General features: G+C 35.1%; 1 protein-coding gene across 4 annotated transcripts in view; it reads right to left on the bottom strand.

Annotated features, from left to right (window-relative positions):
- Positions 1-20,349, bottom strand: part of NOL4 (nucleolar protein 4) — a 276,838-nt gene that overhangs the window by 237,450 nt on the left and 19,039 nt on the right. The window contains exon 2 of one of the 4 annotated variants that reach the window (XM_058676996.1): positions 2,427-2,449. The exons of the other annotated variants lie outside the window; for them this stretch is intronic. The gene's annotated coding sequence lies outside the window, so the exon portion shown is untranslated. The remainder of the gene's footprint in view (positions 1-2,426; positions 2,450-20,349) is intronic. 4 annotated transcript variants of the gene reach the window in all.

Genomic DNA, 20,349 nt, shown 5'->3' with positions numbered 1-20,349 from the left:
CTCTACTAAAGTGCTACTTTTCAAGACTTTGAAATTGAGATCAAAGACTGAGGCTTCTTGGAATTGGTGCCATAGCAAGAATGTGCCAAGCATAAACAAAAAATCATGGGAGAAAATTAGAAAAAAAAAAACTCCTGCTTTTTGCAATGGTAATCTTCAGAGAGAAGAGAACATTATACAAAGGCCAACTTCCCCAAGCCACCAAAAAAAATCTGCAAGAGATAAACTTACCAGTTCTTGACAGAATCAACTTCATTCCTGTCAATTGTGTTCCATGAAAATGTTCATTTTCCATAGTTTTATTTACCTTTTAAAATGTGTAACCTTTGTATCCTTCAATCCCAAAATAAGGCTTGAACGCAACTTCCATTCCTAAGAATATTAAACCAATCAAAGCAGGACCCATTTCCAACTTCACTAAAGAAGTCAGTGCATTAATTGTCATCAGCTTCCTCTAACACTGCTTCACAAGATCTGTAATATCAATGATCAACCTAGAACACAGATGTGCCTGTGAGCAATTTTATTTAGATTGTATTCCTAGTATTACACATCAATTACTTTTGCTTTGATAGAAGGAAATATTTCTCTCCCTTCGTGTTATGGATTACATTTAAAACTTAGGGGGCATAATCATGCTTGTTTTGGAAAAATATCTTCAGTTCTGAAAATTGTCATTTTGCTTTTGGTCTTCAGATAAAAATGATCCACTTCATTATGGAAGGGGCTGTTTTACTCTTGCTATGTCAGACAGTTTTAATCGCTTTACAAAGAGATCACAATGCTTTCTCCTTTTCTGACATATTTAAGTGAAAACTTTAAGAATGTCAAGTCACTGTTCGACATTTGCATAATTGTTGATGTACAAAAGAAATGCAGTAAATAGATTCTGTCCAATATAATCTGATTTCAGATACTCATCATATTTTCTTTCTGGGCTGCCTGATAGAAAATATCACACTTGCAAATCCACCTATCCTGATATACATGCAATTTTAAGTCACCACTGAACTATAAGCTACATTGTCTGTATCCTTCAGCAAATCATTTTGTTCTTATGGTCTGCCTTTTTTGCATTCAGAATAAATTTCAACAGGGAAAATGTTAATTATGTATTTTGTCATGGAGGCTAAAACACTCAAATGCAAATGTCACAATTATAAATAAGGTATGAGAGCCAACCTGACCTGCCCCCGGATTAGTTGGGTGTTAACCAAAACCAACTGACGAATAAATCCCTCATGACAATAAAATAGTCATGAATCATTAGGAATGGAATGGCATCTGATAATGATGATGTAAACAATCTTGTATTTTGTACATATATATAAACAAATATTTCATACATTTTTCCACTGGAAAAGCTAAACTGCCAGTGAACCATTGATACTTAAGGCCAAGTTGAAAAGCAGGCCAAAGATTTTGTTTTTAAAAGCACAACTGACAAATAGGTTATTGTGTCAAGCCCAATAAAATTTTAATATTTCTAAAATTAACACTTGCTTATGTGCTACTTAACACCAAACACAAACCTGCCACACATTTCCCCTGCCATCTAGCACTGATACGCTATATTCTGGGATTAACTTTAGAGTACTTCTCCCTTTTCTTTCTCTCATATCTACTATCAAACATAAATCCCTTTCGCATCTGTTTAGATAAATGCTTACTGAGCACAGCACAATGATCTCACATGGGCACCTGTCCATGTCCCAGCTGCTCAACTTCCCATCCATCTCCCTGCCAGTTGCCTGAGAAAGGAGCAGAGCATGGCACAGAGCACTGTGACCCTGCCCCTGTAGCGGAGACCAGGAAAAAGCTCCCGGCTTCAGATCAGCTCAGCTCCAGACACTGTGGCCACCTGAGGAATGAACAGAGGGAGGGGTTCCTCTCTTACTCTCCTTTTCTCTGTAAAATCTGATCTGCTTTTCCAATAAAAATAAAACTTAAAAAAATATTCTTACTTATATTATAAATTAAGTAGAAACGTAGAGAACTAATATGACTCAAAGTTGAATTCTAATATAGTTGCCAAGTTAAACCCTAAGCCCCCTAAGTTTTGCTCCTTTTCCAAAAATCTTAACAGTTGGTCAGTGGCCCAAAAACTGACCAGAATTGATTCCCCAAATGCCAATTAATCCTCTGCTTCCATTTTCACTTCTCCAACCCTATATTATCAAATTATCTGTAATACCAAAATAATGTGGGTAACTCCACTTTGTCCTTAATTTATTCTGCTTGCACTTTATTGGTCAATATCACATTATGTTTTGCCATACATCAACATGATTTTTTAAATAACCTGTAAACTTCTTATTTTAACATTTGAGGTGCTCATGTAACAGCAAAAACATACATGTATAGAATTTGTGATTAGGAATCAGGTAAGTGAAAAAGTTTATCCACCACTAATTATGTTTTCCTACCTCTAAATTTCCTTCTTCTTTATCTGTAGAAAGAGAAGAAAATGCATTAAATAGTTTAGCAATAAAATTGCATGCCTTTCCTGGGCTTCTGTTACTCCACCAACTGCTCTCTTTCCAGTCCACAGAAAGCAATTTTGCGAATATTATACCTATCGAAATTTTTACCACTGTCATTAATAAAATAGTAGCCATATGTTATGGTTATATCTTTCACAAATATTTCCTTACCAGAACTTAACCACCACCCATAAATTTCTAAAATATACATACATTGCTTACCTTATTTCTTTTATGTTGTGTCTGTTTTTAAAAATATTTCTATTAGAAGAATTACAGGTGCACAGCAAAGATAAGGGGAAAGTACAAATATTTTCTACCTAACCTTTTCCTCCACCCCATTTCCATCCTTCCTCACTATCAATTTACAACCCCAGTGTGCTATACTTTCTAAGACCAACAAAGCTACACTGACATACGATCAACATCCAAAGTTCGTAGGCCATATTAAGGTTCATCATTATGTTGAATACATCTTACAGGTTGTGACAAATACATAAGGAAAAGTAGCCCTTATCATCATTTAATAAGAGCAATTTCAGTGCCCTGAAATTCCTTCATGCTTTTTCTGCTCATTCTTCTTTCATCCTTAAATGCAAACATGGATCCTTTTCCTCTATCCATAACTTTGTCTTTCCCAGAGTGTCAAAGAGCTGAAATTACACACTATGTAGCTTCTTCAGAATTATTTCTTGTACTTTTAAATGAGCACTAAAGCTTCTCCCTTGTCTTTTCATGGCCTGGGACCCATTTCCATTTAGGTTTGAAAGCATTTCGTTGTCTGGATGTTCCGGTTATTTTATCCACTTTCCTACCAAAAGACTTCTTGGATTTTTCCCACTTTGGACAATTATATATAAAACTTCTATAAAATTTCATTTGCAGACTTTTTTTGTAGATACAAGTTTACAAAACCTTTGCATAAATATCAAGGACTCTATGACAAGACTATGTTGAATTTTCTAAAAAAAATTGTGAGACTGCTTTCCAAAGAGGCTTCCGTACCCTTTTGCATTTCCATTGTACAACATCCTTTCTAGAATCTGGTATCAGCAGGGTTTAGGACTTTTACCATGCTAATAGGCATGTATTTATATCTCAGCATTTTTGTAATTTTCTGTTTTCTCCTTTTTAAAAGATATATTCATTTGCTTGAAAGACAGAGAGAGAGAGTTCCCAACTTACTAGCTTAGTAGCCATAACAACCAAAGGTGGGCCAGGCTAAAGCCAGGATTTTAAAATTTCATCATGGCCTCACACATAGATGGCAGGGGCCCAGGTATTGTGCCATCTCCCACCACCATCCCAGGATCAGAGAAGCTACTGGGACTTGAACCAACACTCTGATACTGGATGGTAGCATTGCAAACAGCAAACTTAAGGCAAAATTCCACAAAACCAGCCCTGCTATTTGCCATTGTCTAATGACCAAGCATGTCCAGTATTAGAGATATTTTTGTGCAAATTTGTCTCCACATTAATTATAAAACTCTTAAGGGCAGCAAAATTCACTCATCTTCCTGTCATCCATTGAATGTAGCACAATGCCTTATATATAATTGCCATTAAATTAATTACTAGATAAATGCTAGACTGGAGTTCAAAAATACATATTTTTATGAAATTTAATGTATTGTTTTGAAATATAAAATATATCCTATTTGTATTCAGGTGTATCTTCTTTAGCATAAACATATTAGATTTAGAAAACTAAGTACATAACCTTATTATTTTTTGTATAGTTGTAAAGAGATTAAAAGAAAACTGATCTATATTTGTGATATAATAATTCCTGTCCAGGACATCCTATGACATTAAATAATAAAGAACATTCAGCAAATATTTATTGAACATCTCCAATAGAAGTGGCAAAATGCTTAAACCAGTGAGTCAAATCAAAGACAATCCATCCTTACAGGAAAAAAATCCATGCTAATAAGGTACACATTGACATTCTTTTCCCATTTCTAATAATACATTTTAAGATATGTCACTCATTGTATTTTAAATTAATATGCTCTAGGTCAGAAATAAGTCATCTAGAAGTCCAAATAAATGGTTTAATCTGGGCTGAAATAGTTCCTTTATTTCTAAATTATACATAAGCATATATTTTAGCTTTTCCCTAAGAAGTTGAGATATTTAAACTAAGACGACTCGTGCTGGCAGTGTCCTACAAACATGCAGATACCTTCTTAAGAGTCCTTATGAGTGTCGCAATGATCTCCTTAGGTTTCCCAATCCAATATCACATTTGACAAGTGTGTGAGTTTGTGTGTGTGTTACAATTCTAACAGTAGAAAAAGTTATACATATATACTAAGTAAAAGTATCAAATTCACTGTATAAATATACATTTCTGTGTGCACCAAATGAATTCCAACATCTCTGCTTTGGCAGAGATTCAGATTTATAAACAGCAAACTTCTGCCTGTAATTGTGATATATATACGTATATATATATATATATATATATATATATATATATATATATGTATGAAGAAGCAAAATGCATAGATTGATATTCATCATAATTACAAGAGCTAAGAATGCTTCTATCTAGAGAAGGATAGCTAGGGGGCATCTGTAACAGATCTCAAGGAAATAAAATCTTGGAATATAAATTAGTTTCTTAGGATGTAATGCAACTAGAAAATAATATATATGATTTTATGCATCTCCCAAATGCTCTTCTATAAATAACTGTCAAATAATAACTATAAATTCAATAAAAATTCATTGTGTTTATATTTTCAGCATTTATATGAATGAATATGCTTACTACAGTCACCCAGTAACCACTGAGGGCAATGCATGCCTTGAATTGTTCATGGTATTTATCAGGTTACAGAGTCAATCTCTTCATCATCCTGATGGCGTATATTAATCAGCTGCAGGGATTGGCTCCAAAAAAATCCAAAGACATTATTAATGTATAAAGTCAATGAATGCAATTTTTAGGTTTTTATTTTTTAATTAAAATGGTATTTTTATTTAAATACAAATATAACTGTTTTGACAAGTACTTTACGACTGTGTCTTATTACAATTTTATCTTTATTCTTCCATCTAAATGATTCTTAGATTAGTATGTTATAGAAATTGTTTTTTAATTTTAAACAAAGAAATATAATATTTTATAAATAGATATACAGTCCACAATGCCAAACTGTTTCATAGGCAAATACACTCGTATGCTAAAACAGCCAAAGAAACTCACTCAGCCTTGTGAATCAAACGTATCTCATGTTATGTTAAAGCTAGAGAGATATTGCTCAAAAATAACTGGAGAAGCTAATAAGCTTCGGTTTTAATTAACAAAACTAGATTCTACATGTTTTTTAAAATATGGATACATCACCTCACAGCCATTATGAAAAAGACAAAAGATAACCAATGATACAGATAATGAGAATAAAATGGGATTCTTGCACATTGCTGGTGGAAATATGTACTTGTACAGGCATCATGAAAATCACCATAAAATTTGCTCAAAAAGAGATAAAGGGGCCCAGTGTGATAGCTTAGTATATGTTCCTTTCAAAGAAGAAGAAGAAGAAGAAGAATAGAATGATCATTACCTGAGGCTTGGAAGCAGGGATTGGGGAGATGGTATGATAGTTAAAGGAGACCAAATTTCAGTTAATATTAATAAACTAAAGCGGCCAGCCTGGAGGCTCAATAGGCTAATCCCCAACCTGCAAGCTCCAGCATCCCATATAGGCACTGATTCATGTTTGAGCTGCTCCATTTCAGCTCTCTGCTTATAGCCTGGAAAAACAGTGGAGGATGGCTCAAAGCCTTGAGAGCCAGCAGCCATGGGGAAGACCTGGAAGAAGCTCCTGCCTCCTGGCTTTGGAACCTCTCAGCTCCAGCCGTTGTGGCCACTGGGGAGTGAACCAACGGACAAAGATCCCTTTCTCTGTCCCTCTTTCTCTCTGTAAATCTGCTTTTCAAGTAAATTTATATTGTTTTAAAAAATAAACTCAAGAGAGATGATATGCAACATGGTAACTATTGTGAACAATGTATTACACCATTAAACATGGCTAAGAGATTTTAAGTGTTCCTATCACAAATAAAAGCGTGTGAAAAATGTATGTTAGCCCCATCTAGTCATTTCCCACTGTGTAAAAGTTTCAAAAGACATGTTGTACTCTACATATGCAATTTTGACAATAAAAAATAAATAATTAAAAACTTAGAGAAGGGAGAGAGTAAAGAAAGGGAGAGGGAAGGGAATGGAAGACAGAGGAAACAAAATAGGAAAAGTAAACGCAACTTTTTATTAAATTATTGCAGTAATTTTAAGTCATTTGCCAAAATTTAACCATCCTTAGGATCTCAAAACATCTTGGTTTGAATTTCAAATAGCAAAAGATTTTAAATATGTTTTCACTCAGCTCATTTTCCAAGAGCTGCTATGTTAGCTAAGTAATCTTTATCAGTTATGATACAATAGAATTATGGACAACTTTTTATATGTAATATAAAAACTACCTACATCTATGCAAATTTACTTTGAAAATCTAAGGCTCAATGCAGTGATATTCAATTAACTTATTCTTGCCCACTAACTCAATTTAATGAAAAGTTCTTGGTAAAAAATATTTTTCTAATCAATTGCTAGAATCCTATAATAGTTACAGCTTTGCCATTAAGTCACTGATAAATAAAACTGGATAAAGCAGGTTTTCCAGAAATTACTGAGATGTCTTCATGAAATACTGTGGCATGATTGCAATGCTTTTCTCAGGAGTTCATTTCATGAATCTTACTGACAGCTAGAATCACCTACCCTTAAATTCTCTTTCTCAAAATTTAAATTCACAGAAGTAATATAAGGGTGAGGCTCAGAGCATAATTAGCATTTATTAACACAGAAACTTAGGTAAAACAAACAGTGCAAATCTTGATGATTCCATTTACACAAAATAATGAAGAGGCCAGTCAGAGTTTGCATATATTTTCTATAGGTATTTATAAGTTGTTAACTTTTTAAAGCAAGAATGTCAAATTTTCCTTTAGGACTCAGTGCTTATAACGCAGCTGTTAATTTTCTCAGCAAGGAAAGTAGTTGGCTTTAATGAAGATATGTCTTAGGTAAGCTAACATATGCCTTTTTAAAACTACCATTTTATTCTAGTGTAGTTTATCAGTTTTAAGTTGCATTTTAATTTCCATTGCAATGGTCAAGACGCTTGAGATAATAAAACAATGCTAAATTGCCTGAAATTCTTTACTGCCATTACCTCAGTAAGGAAAATACCAAGATATTCGTATTAGATGTGCAAGTAGATCAATATCTTTCCCAGTCAGAAGCTAATGAATTCACTTATCTGCCCTTCGCGTTAATATCTACTCAACTTCTTCACTTTCAAAAAATTAAGCAACTACAGAAGGTCACACAGGAAATAAGCATATCCATGAAAACCACAAAAAAAGTAATACATCTCATTTTCTGACATAAAAAATGGATCGTTATGAATACTTTCTTCCTATAATTGATAAAAACGAATGTGAAATAATAGACTCCCTTCAAAGATGTCTCTATTGAAACTACTGGCTTCCTGGTACCCATTTAGGACAGAGAAACTTGTCTGTTGTATTGCATCCCATTCACCAGGAGGAGATAGCTGCTAAAATGTGTACACACACTTTCTGTTACAAAAGTACTGTGGACCTTAAAGTACAGCAGAAAGAGTCTATCATCTTATTTTAGTCAAACTAAGAAAGATGGAAGCTGGACACCTTATGAATCTTATGAAAAGTGCTGATAAGGGCCATTTGAGACTAGAACACACAGCCCCAGCCTTTTCAATCCTGCAGAGCCAGAATCACACAGCAGCTTTAGAGCACAGCCTAAATCAGTAATTAATAAGCAAATGGCCTGTCCTCAAAGTGAAGTTGACATGACTGAAGTATTGTTAGTAAAACATGAATTTTGATTAGATGTACACAGCAGAGATCTGAAGGCCCCCAAGCAAGCATTTCTTAGGAGATTTGATCACACTCTCTTAGCTGTGAAACGTATGTTTGCAGCAAGTTCCATGGACTGGGAAGATGATTGGTATTTACAGAAGTCATCAGGAAAAGACATTTCCTTTGCAATAGTTTATTTCCCATTAACTTTTACCTATTTTTCCATGTAAAGAAGACATATTTAAAAGTTTAAGAAGACAAATAAGGCACAACAAATGAGTATTTCTTGGCAATTCAATGACTGAAAATTAACTGCATGTGGTTACAAGCAATTTTATAGTTCACCAGATGTTTTTGATAGCCGCCTTTAAGAAGGGCTTATAAAATTAATAGATTTTAGGCCTTTTTGAAATCTATTTCTGCTGTTTTACGGCCTCTTAGATACTGTTAAACAGTAGGCTTAGCTATGGTTTTGAATTTTGTTGTCTTAGGACTGTGATGGTGAAATAGATTTTTACAGATCTATAACTTTCATTTATAGAGCACTGTTTATGGATAGGGTAAATGTGAGGGAATGAGCTCATTAAAAAAACACAATATATAATGTGGAAATTAAGTAGTGCTCAATAATAATATGCTATCCTATTTTATTTTGCCTTCACAATTAGGACAATGGAAAGAAAATTGAAATCTATGGTCTATATTATTTTTCTGTTAAATTCATCCTTTTAAAGCAAAATAAATAAAATATAACTTCAGAATTAAACAGATTCATAGATAAATTCATGATTTATTCCTTAACTTTTTCAGGCTGAAGTCAGAAAGCTTCACAAATAAGCATTTCTGAGTTGTCAATAGTAAACACAGTGCATAACTACAATACTATAAAAGAACAAAAATGTCATAATGTTGTTATTCAACATTTATTGTACAATTCCTCATTCTACAGAATATGTAAAAGAGAGAAAAAAAAGTTTAATCTGTTGCTCCAGTGGAACTTACTTCATGAGAACGGCAGACATTAATTAATCATATTAGTGCATGTGTTATCATAAAGTGAGGTAAGTTCTAAGCAAATATGGCCTGGCATGGTAGCCTAGTAGCTCAATCCTCACCTTGCCCATGCTGAGATCCCTTAAAATGCCATTTCGTATCGTACTTCCCACTTACAGATGAGTTGCCCCATTTCCCATTAAGTTCCCTGCTTGTAACCTGGGAAGACAGTCAAGGACAGCCCAAAGCCTTAAGACCGTACACCCACGTGGGAGACATGGAAGAAGCTCCTGGCTCCTGGCTTTGAACTGGTTCAGCTCCAGCTCTTACAGCCAGTTGGGTAGTGAACCAGGGATGAAAGATCTTTCTCTCTGGATCTCCTTCTCTCTCTCTCTCTCTCTCTCTCTCTCTCTCTCTATATATATATATATATATATATATATATATATATACACACACACATACTTTTTATATATATTACATATATTTTTTTTACAACTACAACAAAATCTTAAAACAGAAAATTAGGTCTGTAAAAGCCATTGCTGATTCTCTTGGGAGGGAGAATTGTAAATTTTAGGATAAGAACAAAGATCAACAGACAATACTTAATGTAAAGAGGGGAAGTAAACTAGGAAAAAAGCAGAGAGTATGGAATCCTTTCAACATTACTTCACTTGGGTAGTTGAAAGCTCAGAAACAAAGGGGAAGGAAAAAATTGACAAGAATCCTCGCCTTTGGTTCAAGACATACATTTCCATAATAACATGAAAGCACAAAGAGGCTCAGATATTAAATGTTTCAGTCATATATTGAACTATGACCAAAGCTGATCTGAATCAAGACCAGTGATCCAGTAAGGATGGAAGGAAGAATGATGGAAAAAGATTGAACAATACGTACCAAAGCAGAACCAGTTCAAATTTCCACAGCACAGTGAGGTTACTGCATTTCACAATAATCTGGCATGTACTACGTGACTCCAAATGAAAAAGACAAAACAAAACAAAACAAAAAGTATGCCAATTATCTGATTTGATCACTTAACACTATATACATATGTTACAGGACTGTGCTGTATCACATAAAAATATACAGGTATAATGCTGTTTAAAAATTAAGGAGTATAGAGAGAATCAAAATGGCAGAATAGGGTGAGGATGTGTTTAAACAGATGCAGAAGCATTAACCAGGGTGAAGCAAAGATGGCACATTCCAGCAAATAGGAGAGGACAGACTGATGGCAGAGGGTCACCTGCAGACTGACGGACACAGGAAAGCAGCAGAGACAACAGTGTGGTGTTGCAGTGACCAGACACCCCGGAAGCATTCAGTGAGCAGTGATCTGAACTGCACTTGCAGCCAGAATTCCACCAGCAACCAGGTGTGAACAGGGAGTTTACTGGGAGCTCAGGAGGTGAACCCAGAAAAATAACTGCTCATCCTTGTGGTTCAACAACAGCACAGGATCACAAGAGGTAGAGTGCACAGCCAAGAGCTGGGGCTACGGAGACATGGTGGAAGTCTAACATAGGACCCCAGATACGAAACTCATTGGAAGGAGTGAAAGAAGTGACTGCAAAGAACTGGTACCAACTGCAATAAGTAAAATTGAATTGTAGACCTGTGGGTGACACAGCTTGGAAGCCTGCCCTAAGCAGAAAAATCTGACAACCAGAAGTACAATGACTAAGAGCAACAGAGAAGACAAAGACACAATAAATATTACTGAAGACTCCCCTGTAAAGTAGCAAAGGCCTTTTACAACCTAAGAGTTAACTGAGGAATACATTGAGGCAAAGGAGGATACAGAATTAAAAACATTTGTTATAAAGCTTCTTATCAACAATGAGAAGCACATAAAGCAGGAGCTCAGAGAATTTAAGGAGTACGTCACACAGGAAAGAACAACACTGAGACAAATTCAAGTCGAATTACTGGGAATGAAGGACCCAATAGGGCAAATTAAAAATTCAGAGGAAAGTCTCAATAATATAATGAAGGACAGAAGAAAGAATCTCAAAATTGGAAGATGTTTCTTGTCACAATGCAGAAACAATTAAGAAGCTGGCAGCAGAGCTGGGTCAAGCTGAAAAAAGCATTCAAGAACTGAAAGACACTATTAAAAGGTCAAATAGAAGAGTTATTGGAGTTCCAGAAGTTGTAGAAAGAGAAACTGCATTTAAAATTGTATTTAATGGAATAATAAAGTAAAATTTCCCTAATCTAGAGAAAAAATTGGAAAACAATATCCAGGAGAGGCACCGAATTTCCAACACAGTTGACCAAAAGTGATCTTCACCATGACACATGGTAATCAAGCTCTCTTCAATTGAACATAAGGAAAAGATACTTAAATATGCTCATGAAAAAGATTAATTGTCATATAGAGGAGTTGCAATTAAATTCACAGCTGACCTCTCATAGGAAACACTACAGGCAAGAAGAGAATGGAGTGACACCTTTTATATTATAAAAGGGGGAAAAATGACAGCCCAGAATAACATACCCAGCAAAGTTTTTCTTTGTCTTTGAAAGTGAAATAAAATTCTTCCATAGTAAAGAAAATTTAAAAGAATATGCCTCTTCTAAACCTGCCCTACAAATGATAAAGTTGTTTTCTTGACAGAGAAAAGGAATAGCACCCACAAAACCAAAGGCAAATGTGATGAATTTCCTAGTAAAATAACAGAAGACTAAGTCAATGAGCAGCCCATTGCTGATTGATGGGAACTTACCATCTATTTATATTAATCCTGAATGCGATGGCTTGGACTCATAGGCCAAATGTCATAGATTAGTAGACTGGATTAAAATAACAAAACCCATCTATTTAGTTGCCTACAGGAGACATATTTCACCAACAAAGACCAGCGGAAACTATATCTCATGGATTTTGAGGTTTTGTTTTTAGTTTCATTTCTTCAAAACACTTTTTTCCTCATTAATTAAATTCTTCAATGACTCATAGATCATACAGTAACATTTCTTCAAAAAGGTTCTTGATTTCCTTTTTCATTTCTTCAGCAACACGTTAGTCATTCAGTACCACGCTATTTAACTTCGTGGCATTGTAAGTTTCTATTTTTAATTCCTGCTGTTTTGTTTTGCGGCTTCTTATTTGAGGGGATGTACAGTAACTGTGTAATGGAGACTATCATATCCAGTGGCGTATCGTTTAACTTCATGACATTGTAAATGTCTGTTTTTCTTTCTGTTGTTGATTTCGTTTTGCTGCTTTTTATTTGGGGGGGGGTGTATAGTGACTGTGTGGTACAGACTGACATGTCCAGATGTGAGGATACAGTGCAGTGCGCATCTCTACTTCCGGATCGAGGATGAACTCACAGTGAATCTTTTGGGTGTGTCATGACAATGGGATGCTGGATTCTGCCACTGTCCATACCCAGAATGATGGACTTGTGACTGTTTATAAGGAACTATGCTGTTGTAATGATTTGGGAGAACTCGGGGTAGGGGGATTTATGGAGGGAGTAGGAGAAATCCCAGGGCTTATGGAACTGTATCATAAAATGATAATAATAATAATAATAATAATATCAAAAAATAAAAAAATTAAGGAAAATAAATCATATTTTCCAAAGTTCACAAAACTACAAAGATAATACAGAGAATCACTCCACCTAGACAAAAACTGAAAGATAATTTTGAAGGCACCTAGTGGAAAAGCAGTAAGACATTATACACAAACTAATGACAACAGAAAATAGGCAAGACCAGAGTCACAAGAAAATATCTTTTAAAACTCCTGAAATGATTTGTGGGTTTCTGTTCTTTTTATTATTTACTTATTTGGATTCACTTTATTATTTCTCCAATTTATTAGACTGAACAGAATATAACATTGATTTCCAATCCCCCTCATCCTCTATAAAAAGAAATAGTACAAGTAGCAAATATTGATTTGCTTCTATCACAAAAGCTCTGCAATAAAATATTTTGCTATCACTGAAATATTTTTTCATTTACACTCTTTCCTTGATGTGAGCTACTTTAAGGTCTGCTCTAAAATTTTTCATTCATTCAATTGTGTGCATGTTTTATTTTCCTCCCTTTACTTTTGTTATACTTATGAAGCTATATTTTATCCTAAAATTTTGTTTATTTAACAAATGGAGTATTATATTTATTTCTATCCTATCAGTAGCTAAATCTGTAATTTTAATATATATATACATATATTAATGCTGGTGAAACCTAAGCAATAGCTCATCATTAATTACATTAAATCGAATCATTCATATTGCATTTAATACATTTTTACTATTTTAAAATTCCTATTATTTGTAGTTATTTTATACTAATTTTAATATGGCCACACTTTTTTCATTGCCACATCGTTTTTCTTCTCACATCCTGCTCATACCTTTGGAGATATCTATGTTACCTCTTCCCAAAATAAATTGTTTAATTTTTTTTCAACTTTCATGTGAAGATGTCTCATGACATCCTCACCTTTATTCTCAGTATTTGAAAGTCATTTGGCTTCCACTATTGCTCTTGAGAAATTAGCCACATATTTACATAATTCTTATTAAGTGATTAGGGTTCCTTGCCTGCTTTTAAATCAAAGATTTTCCGATGCTTTGCTACTATGTATTTAGATATGGATTTCTTTGTATGCATCTGTGTTTCCTTTTCAATTTGGAGTGCAGCAAGGAACCTGTTGGGAGTAACAGAGTAAATGACGTTTGCTGTCAAGTAACTTCTCAGCCTGTTTCCATACTGGACACCAATGATGAGATCAACAACCCCTTACACTGGAAGACAGGGTGTGTGTTCACTCTTCCTGATACAGAAGCCCTCGTTTTTTTAATTCACTTTTCATTTTGTAATTTTTTTTCAATAAGTCCTTGGCACCATAGAGTGTCACCATATCAATAAGTAAAATAGGAATGGACAGGAAAATAAGCATGCTATTTTTATTGAAAGAATAAAACACAGCTGTGAAGTACTGAGTTACTGCTTTTACCATTTTACAAATTTAGACCACAAGCCATTCTAATTTTGAGTGTACTTCCTTGGATTTTCTTTTGTAGCCAATGGGTAACAAGCACAATCTCCGTATCACAAGGAGATGGTCCTGTCACTCTCAGAGAACAAATAATAGATACACAATATAAATGAATTTTCTTCACCAAATTCAATTAATTCATCTTAAAAAATTGTTCTTGATTCTAACTTAAATATTTTCAGTTATTAGGACAAGCTGTTAGTAAATATGGGTACATCAGATGAAAACGTCCCTATAAAACAAAACAACAATTGGGCAAAACATAGTGTATTATTTTCTGTTTAGATTTAAAAATATATAAATGATACATGCAGGAAGAACAAGAAAGATTGAGATAGGGAGAGGAAGACAGACAGCAAGTAAAGGAGAGTGACAACCATCCACCGCTGGTTCACTCCCTCAGTGTCTACCAGAGCTGACAGGGTTGGCGGAAGCTGGGAACTGGGAACTCAACTAAGGGCTCTCACTTAGGTGGAAGGAACTCGATTGCTTGAACCATGAAAGCCTTCTTTGGCAAGAGGCTGGAGTCAGGTTCAGGAAGCACAAATCTAACCCAGATATTGAGACATAGGATTCAGGCATCTTACTTCGGATCTTAACTGCTAGACTGCTTGCTCTATAATTCTTTATTTACTAGTCCAGGAAACGAAAGTCTCGAGAAAGTACTGTGAGACCCGAGATATTTTGATGTATCACAAACATTGTTTCTCAATCCATGAAGACCAGACACTTCGGCCATACTGCTGCTGCACTGCACTTCAGTTGAAAATAGAAGAAAACTCATTGACTCAAAGGAAAAACTCAGGCTAATCAGGAAAATTAGTCAATATTAAGAGTTCCAAGTGGTAAAAGAGTCCCATAAAAAGAAAAGGATTTTTTTTCCCCCAGAAATTAGCCTAACCAAAAAGACAATTCCTTCTGGCAGGGAATTTTCAAAACTGAGGGTAAACTTTAATGAAAAACAAGGCTAATTTGTGCTCTAACTTGAATTTTTAAAATGTACTCCTTTATTAAGTTGCTATATGCATACAATAAATGTTTTTTTTATATTGAGAGGAGGAAATAATATTCTGATTTTTACATACTCATTTCAAAAAAATATCAACTTGCACTTAAAAAGTACTTCTATTATCATGCGCTTTCCAAAGTACTTTACAGATACCAACTCTTACTCGTCATAAACATGCGGTGAGCACCGTGTTCAGTCTGCAGATGAGCAAATAGAGGCACATCAATGTTAAATAACTTGCCAAAGGTAACACTACCAATATATGAGGGAGCTGGAAATCAAATCCAGGTGATCACCTGCGTTTCAGAGTTCATGTTCTTACCTCCTGCCTTGCTGCCATCAAGAATAAATGGCAAGATTTATACATCTTTTTAAGAAATGGATATCCCAAGAACCAGAAAAGCAGCATAATTAATTTGAAGGATTGCACAAAGTTAGTTCTATAAAGTCCACCAAATAATTCCTATTTATGTCACCATCCTTTCCTCATTAGATACAACATATTGGGTTTTTGAAATCATTTCTTTCACAGTTCTCTATTTAGGCCTACTCTATTTAAGCGACTGTTGGCCACATCCGATATATTCCTCAGTTCAACAAATATATGTTAGTTCTAAGTTCCCTCAGAGCCACTTAGAAGTTTTCATAATTCTTCTGAGAATCACATTTAGAAATATTTCCAAATTTTTATTCTAATCTTATTTTAAAAAGACCCAATCAAGTCAGTTTTGAAGATATAAATGTTCTGCTAGTACTCAAGTCAAGGAATGCTCCCTCTCTCTACGTCTGGATGCATGTTTAACCCACATAGGAAAGCTTTTTTGCATTTGTCTAAATATATTTCATTATTAATAAATATATCTCTTTTGCTTTCTAGCACTATTTCGGGAGCATTAAAATGCTAAAGTAAAGCAATATTTTTGTTAAAAAATTTATTTATATGAAAGGCAGTTAAAATTCAGAGGGAATAAAAACGGAAGAGAAATCTATCCATTGCATCACTCCCTAAATGCCTGCAAGAGCCCAAGCTGAACCAGATGGAAGTCAGGAGCCTGGAATGCCACTTGGGTCTCCCAAATGGGTGCCAGGGCCCAAGTACTTGGGCAATCTTCTGCTGCTTTTTGTTTTTTAAGCAGGAAACTATATGTAAAGTAGATGCCAGCCAATGCCTCCATTTCATATAAACTGGGAGAGATTTTGAAATGCTAAGCATCATTTGCATATCTCTGTGTATCCTGGTCTCCTTTTTTCTCTGATAAAGTTATTCCATCATCGCCGCCCTGGAAAAATTGTTATAGAAACACACTTTTGAAATGTCCAAGCCATAGATGTTAATTTTCAAAGCTGATCTGTCATGGCACCAGCCTATGATAAAATCTAGAGAATTCATCACGTACTATTTATGCCACAAACAATAGACCTGAATGAAAGCTGATGAAGGCATAAACAATCCCCACACTACCAGTTCAGTAACAATTCTCTCCGGAGGTAGTGAAAGAAATGTGGAAGGAAAAACATACAATATATGCTCATGAATCTCTGAGAAAGAGTTTTAAACTCCGCCTCCTGAATCCAACTCCTTAAAATTCAAGAAAATTAACTGCAAAAATTGCTGTAAATCTAAATGTAGCAGGCAGATGGCATTTAAACTTGTTTGCACCCAGCCTAGCTTAGTTTGCACCCAGCCTAGTAATCTAATAGAGATAACTGAGGACTAACGCATGTCAGCAGAATAAAGTCACAAACTCCTTTCAGACAGCAGGTGAATTTACCCAGGACATCAAGATATACGGAAAATATCTATGACGGATCCAAACTTGCATTTTCCTCATCTTCATTGTCAATTGCACCACATTACCCAAATACATTGATATAGAATAAATGATGTGAGAATTGTATACACAGGTAGATACAAGTGCCATTAGCAGATATCAAAACCCAGATACCTCCTCATTCTGCAACTATGATATTCTATGGACCTTTCTCAAAACTTAGCCTCAAGCAAAGCAGCACCTTAAATTTCTCAAAGCGAAGAAGCAACCAACAGAATGGGAGAAAATTTTTGCACACTACACAAGTGCTAGGGGACAAATATCCAGGATTTACAAAGAGCTTCAGAAACCCAGGGACAGCAAAATAAAACAACCCTGTAACAAAATGGGCAAAGGAAATGAAGACATTTTTCAAATGAACAGAATCAAATGACTAACAGACATATGAAAAGATGCTCAGGCTCCTTAGCCATCAGAGAGATACAAATGAAAACCACATTGAGGTACCACCTAACCCCAGTGAGACTGGCCTACATTCAGAACTCAACTAACACTATCTGCTGGCGTGGATGTGGGGAGAAAGGCACCCTCCTTCACTGCTTGTGGGAGTGTAGGCTAGTGCAACCGCTGTGGAAATCAGTATGGAGAGTGTTTGGAAAATTGCAAATAAACCTGCCATATGACCCAGCTATCCCGCTCCTAGGAATACACCCAATAGAAGTGAAATCTGCATGAGAAGGGGATCTGTAATCCTATATTTGCAGCAGCACAATTTACAATAGCAAAGACATGGAAACAATTCAGATGTGCCTCCAAAGAGTGGTTAAACAAACTATGGTACATCTGCTCCATGAAATATTATTCAACTATTAAAATGAAATTATTCTATTTACAACCAGGTGGTCCCAACTAGAGACCATTAAGCTCAGTGAAATGAGTCAATCCACTAAAGAACAAATACCATATGTTCTCTCTTGTATAAAGAAACCAACATGGAAAGTGTAACTTCAATAATCCAATCCATGCTGTTTTTTGATTCTTTGTTTGCTTTTTGGGCTGTATCCCATGTGTTATGATGTTTTTTATTTCATTTTGGTTTATTCCAAATAAATTCTTTTCTCTTGTCGAATTGATCACTGGTTCATGGATTATACGATGGCATCATTTTACCCAAGAAACTTGGGTTTCCTTTTTGTCACCCATGTGTTGGTTACTCAGTGGCGTGTTTTTTCATGGTGCTGTAATTTGTTGTTGATGTCATTGTTGTTGTTGTTGTTGTTGTTGTTGTTATCGTTGTGGCTGTTCTAACTCATACCAGTTGTTGACCTTGTTTTGTGACTTTCCACTTATGGAAATGTATAGTGATGGAGTACTGGGGTCTATCAAACACAGATATGGGAGTATAATGGAACATGCATCCCTGCTTTCAGATGAAAGATGGATTCCCAATGAAACTGTTGGTCATGTTCAGACAATGGGATGCTGGACTGTCTGACATTGTCTGTACCAACAATGTCGAGGTACACTTAAATAAGAGACTGATAGAATTATGATTCCTTTTGAAGGACTACACTATTGTAACAAAATGGGAAAAATCTGACGGGGGTGGGAGTTTGGGGGGGGGAATCTCAGCCTATACGAAATTGCACCACATAATTCAAAATTCAAAATAAAAATTTATTAAAAATTTTTATCAAGATTACCAGAAAATACTTAATAGTAAGTTTGCGCTTTCATTTGTTCTTCTTTTCCCAATTTGTCAGACAGCTTAGATTGTGGATTTCCACTATTTCCTCTTTCATCACACAAGCACTTACTACCATGTTTCTCCCTCAAGGGGCTTGCATTTTGGGGTAGCACGTACAGCCACTGGCTGTGATGCTGGCATCTCATATAGGTACTGGTTGGAATCCCAGCTGCTTCATTTTCAATCCAGCTCTCTGCTTCTAGCCTAGGAAAGCAGCAGAAAATAGCCCAAGCACTTGAGCCACTGCCATCTATGTGTAAGATCCAGATGAAACTCCTGACTTCTTCTAAAAACACACACCCCTCTAGGTCACATTTAGGGTGCTTCCCACACATTTTATATGATACATTATCATTATAATTCACTTCAGAATGCTACCTAATCCTTGGGATTTCCTGCTTCACTCCATCACTTATGCAAACATTGTTTGACCTTTGATCCTAAGAATCGAGTGTATTAACAAATTGATGAAGATTTTTTTAAAACATAATCCATGCAAATCCTAAGGTAGAACATTTAACCTTTACAGATAAAACTCTTGATTTGTGGCTCAAATTCCTTTTGCCTTGGCAACCTTGCTAACATATTACATGTAATTATATATATATATACTATTATACCAGTAATGCTATAATTTTGACCTTCATATGTATTGAAAGAATTGAGAGGATGAAAAGAATTTATCACTTCTGCTACTCTACCTGTATTCTCCTTCCGGTATCTATCACTTCTCATTCTGAAGAACTTATTTCACTGTCTGCTGTGGAACTCCTGACCTCCAATCCTTTGGTTTTCATCACCGAGAATGTCTTTTTTACATCACCTCCTTTTCTGAAGAACATTTTCATAGAATATTCTTTTATTTCAATACTTCAAGTAAATTGTTATTGTTTTTGGGTTCCATGGTTTCTGATGAGAAGCCCGCATAAATATTCCTTATTATTTACACACACAAACATATAGATAGATAGATAGATAGATAGATAGATAGATAGATAGATAAACATGTGACTTGTCACTTTCTAAATGGTTTTCTTTTGGCAGTCTTATTATAATATATTATTGAATAACTATATATGAGTTTATCTTGTTTGTGTTTTTGAGTATTGAACTGCTCTGTCAGTACATTTGGGAAATGTCCAGGCATTCTTGTAATTTTCTTCTTGGATCATTCCCTTGTTGCCTCTCTTTTTCTGATTCCAGTATTAAATGTCAGACCTCTTGATATTGTACCACAGATCCCCGGTTTTGTAGAGGTTTTTCACGTTATTTTTGTTTTGATTTTCAGAAAGGATCATTTCTGTGGTCTACTTTAGCATGTACTAATGCTTTCATGTGCTACTCTCATCCTAGTTTGGAGCCCATTTGGTGAATTTTCATCACTAATT

This window comes from Ochotona princeps, chromosome 18 (genome assembly GCF_030435755.1).
Source record: "Ochotona princeps isolate mOchPri1 chromosome 18, mOchPri1.hap1, whole genome shotgun sequence".
In the NCBI taxonomy this organism is placed as follows: domain Eukaryota; kingdom Metazoa; phylum Chordata; class Mammalia; order Lagomorpha; family Ochotonidae; genus Ochotona; species Ochotona princeps.
The sequence above is the reverse complement of the archived record's forward strand: the minus strand, read 5'-3'. Positions and strand labels throughout refer to the sequence as shown.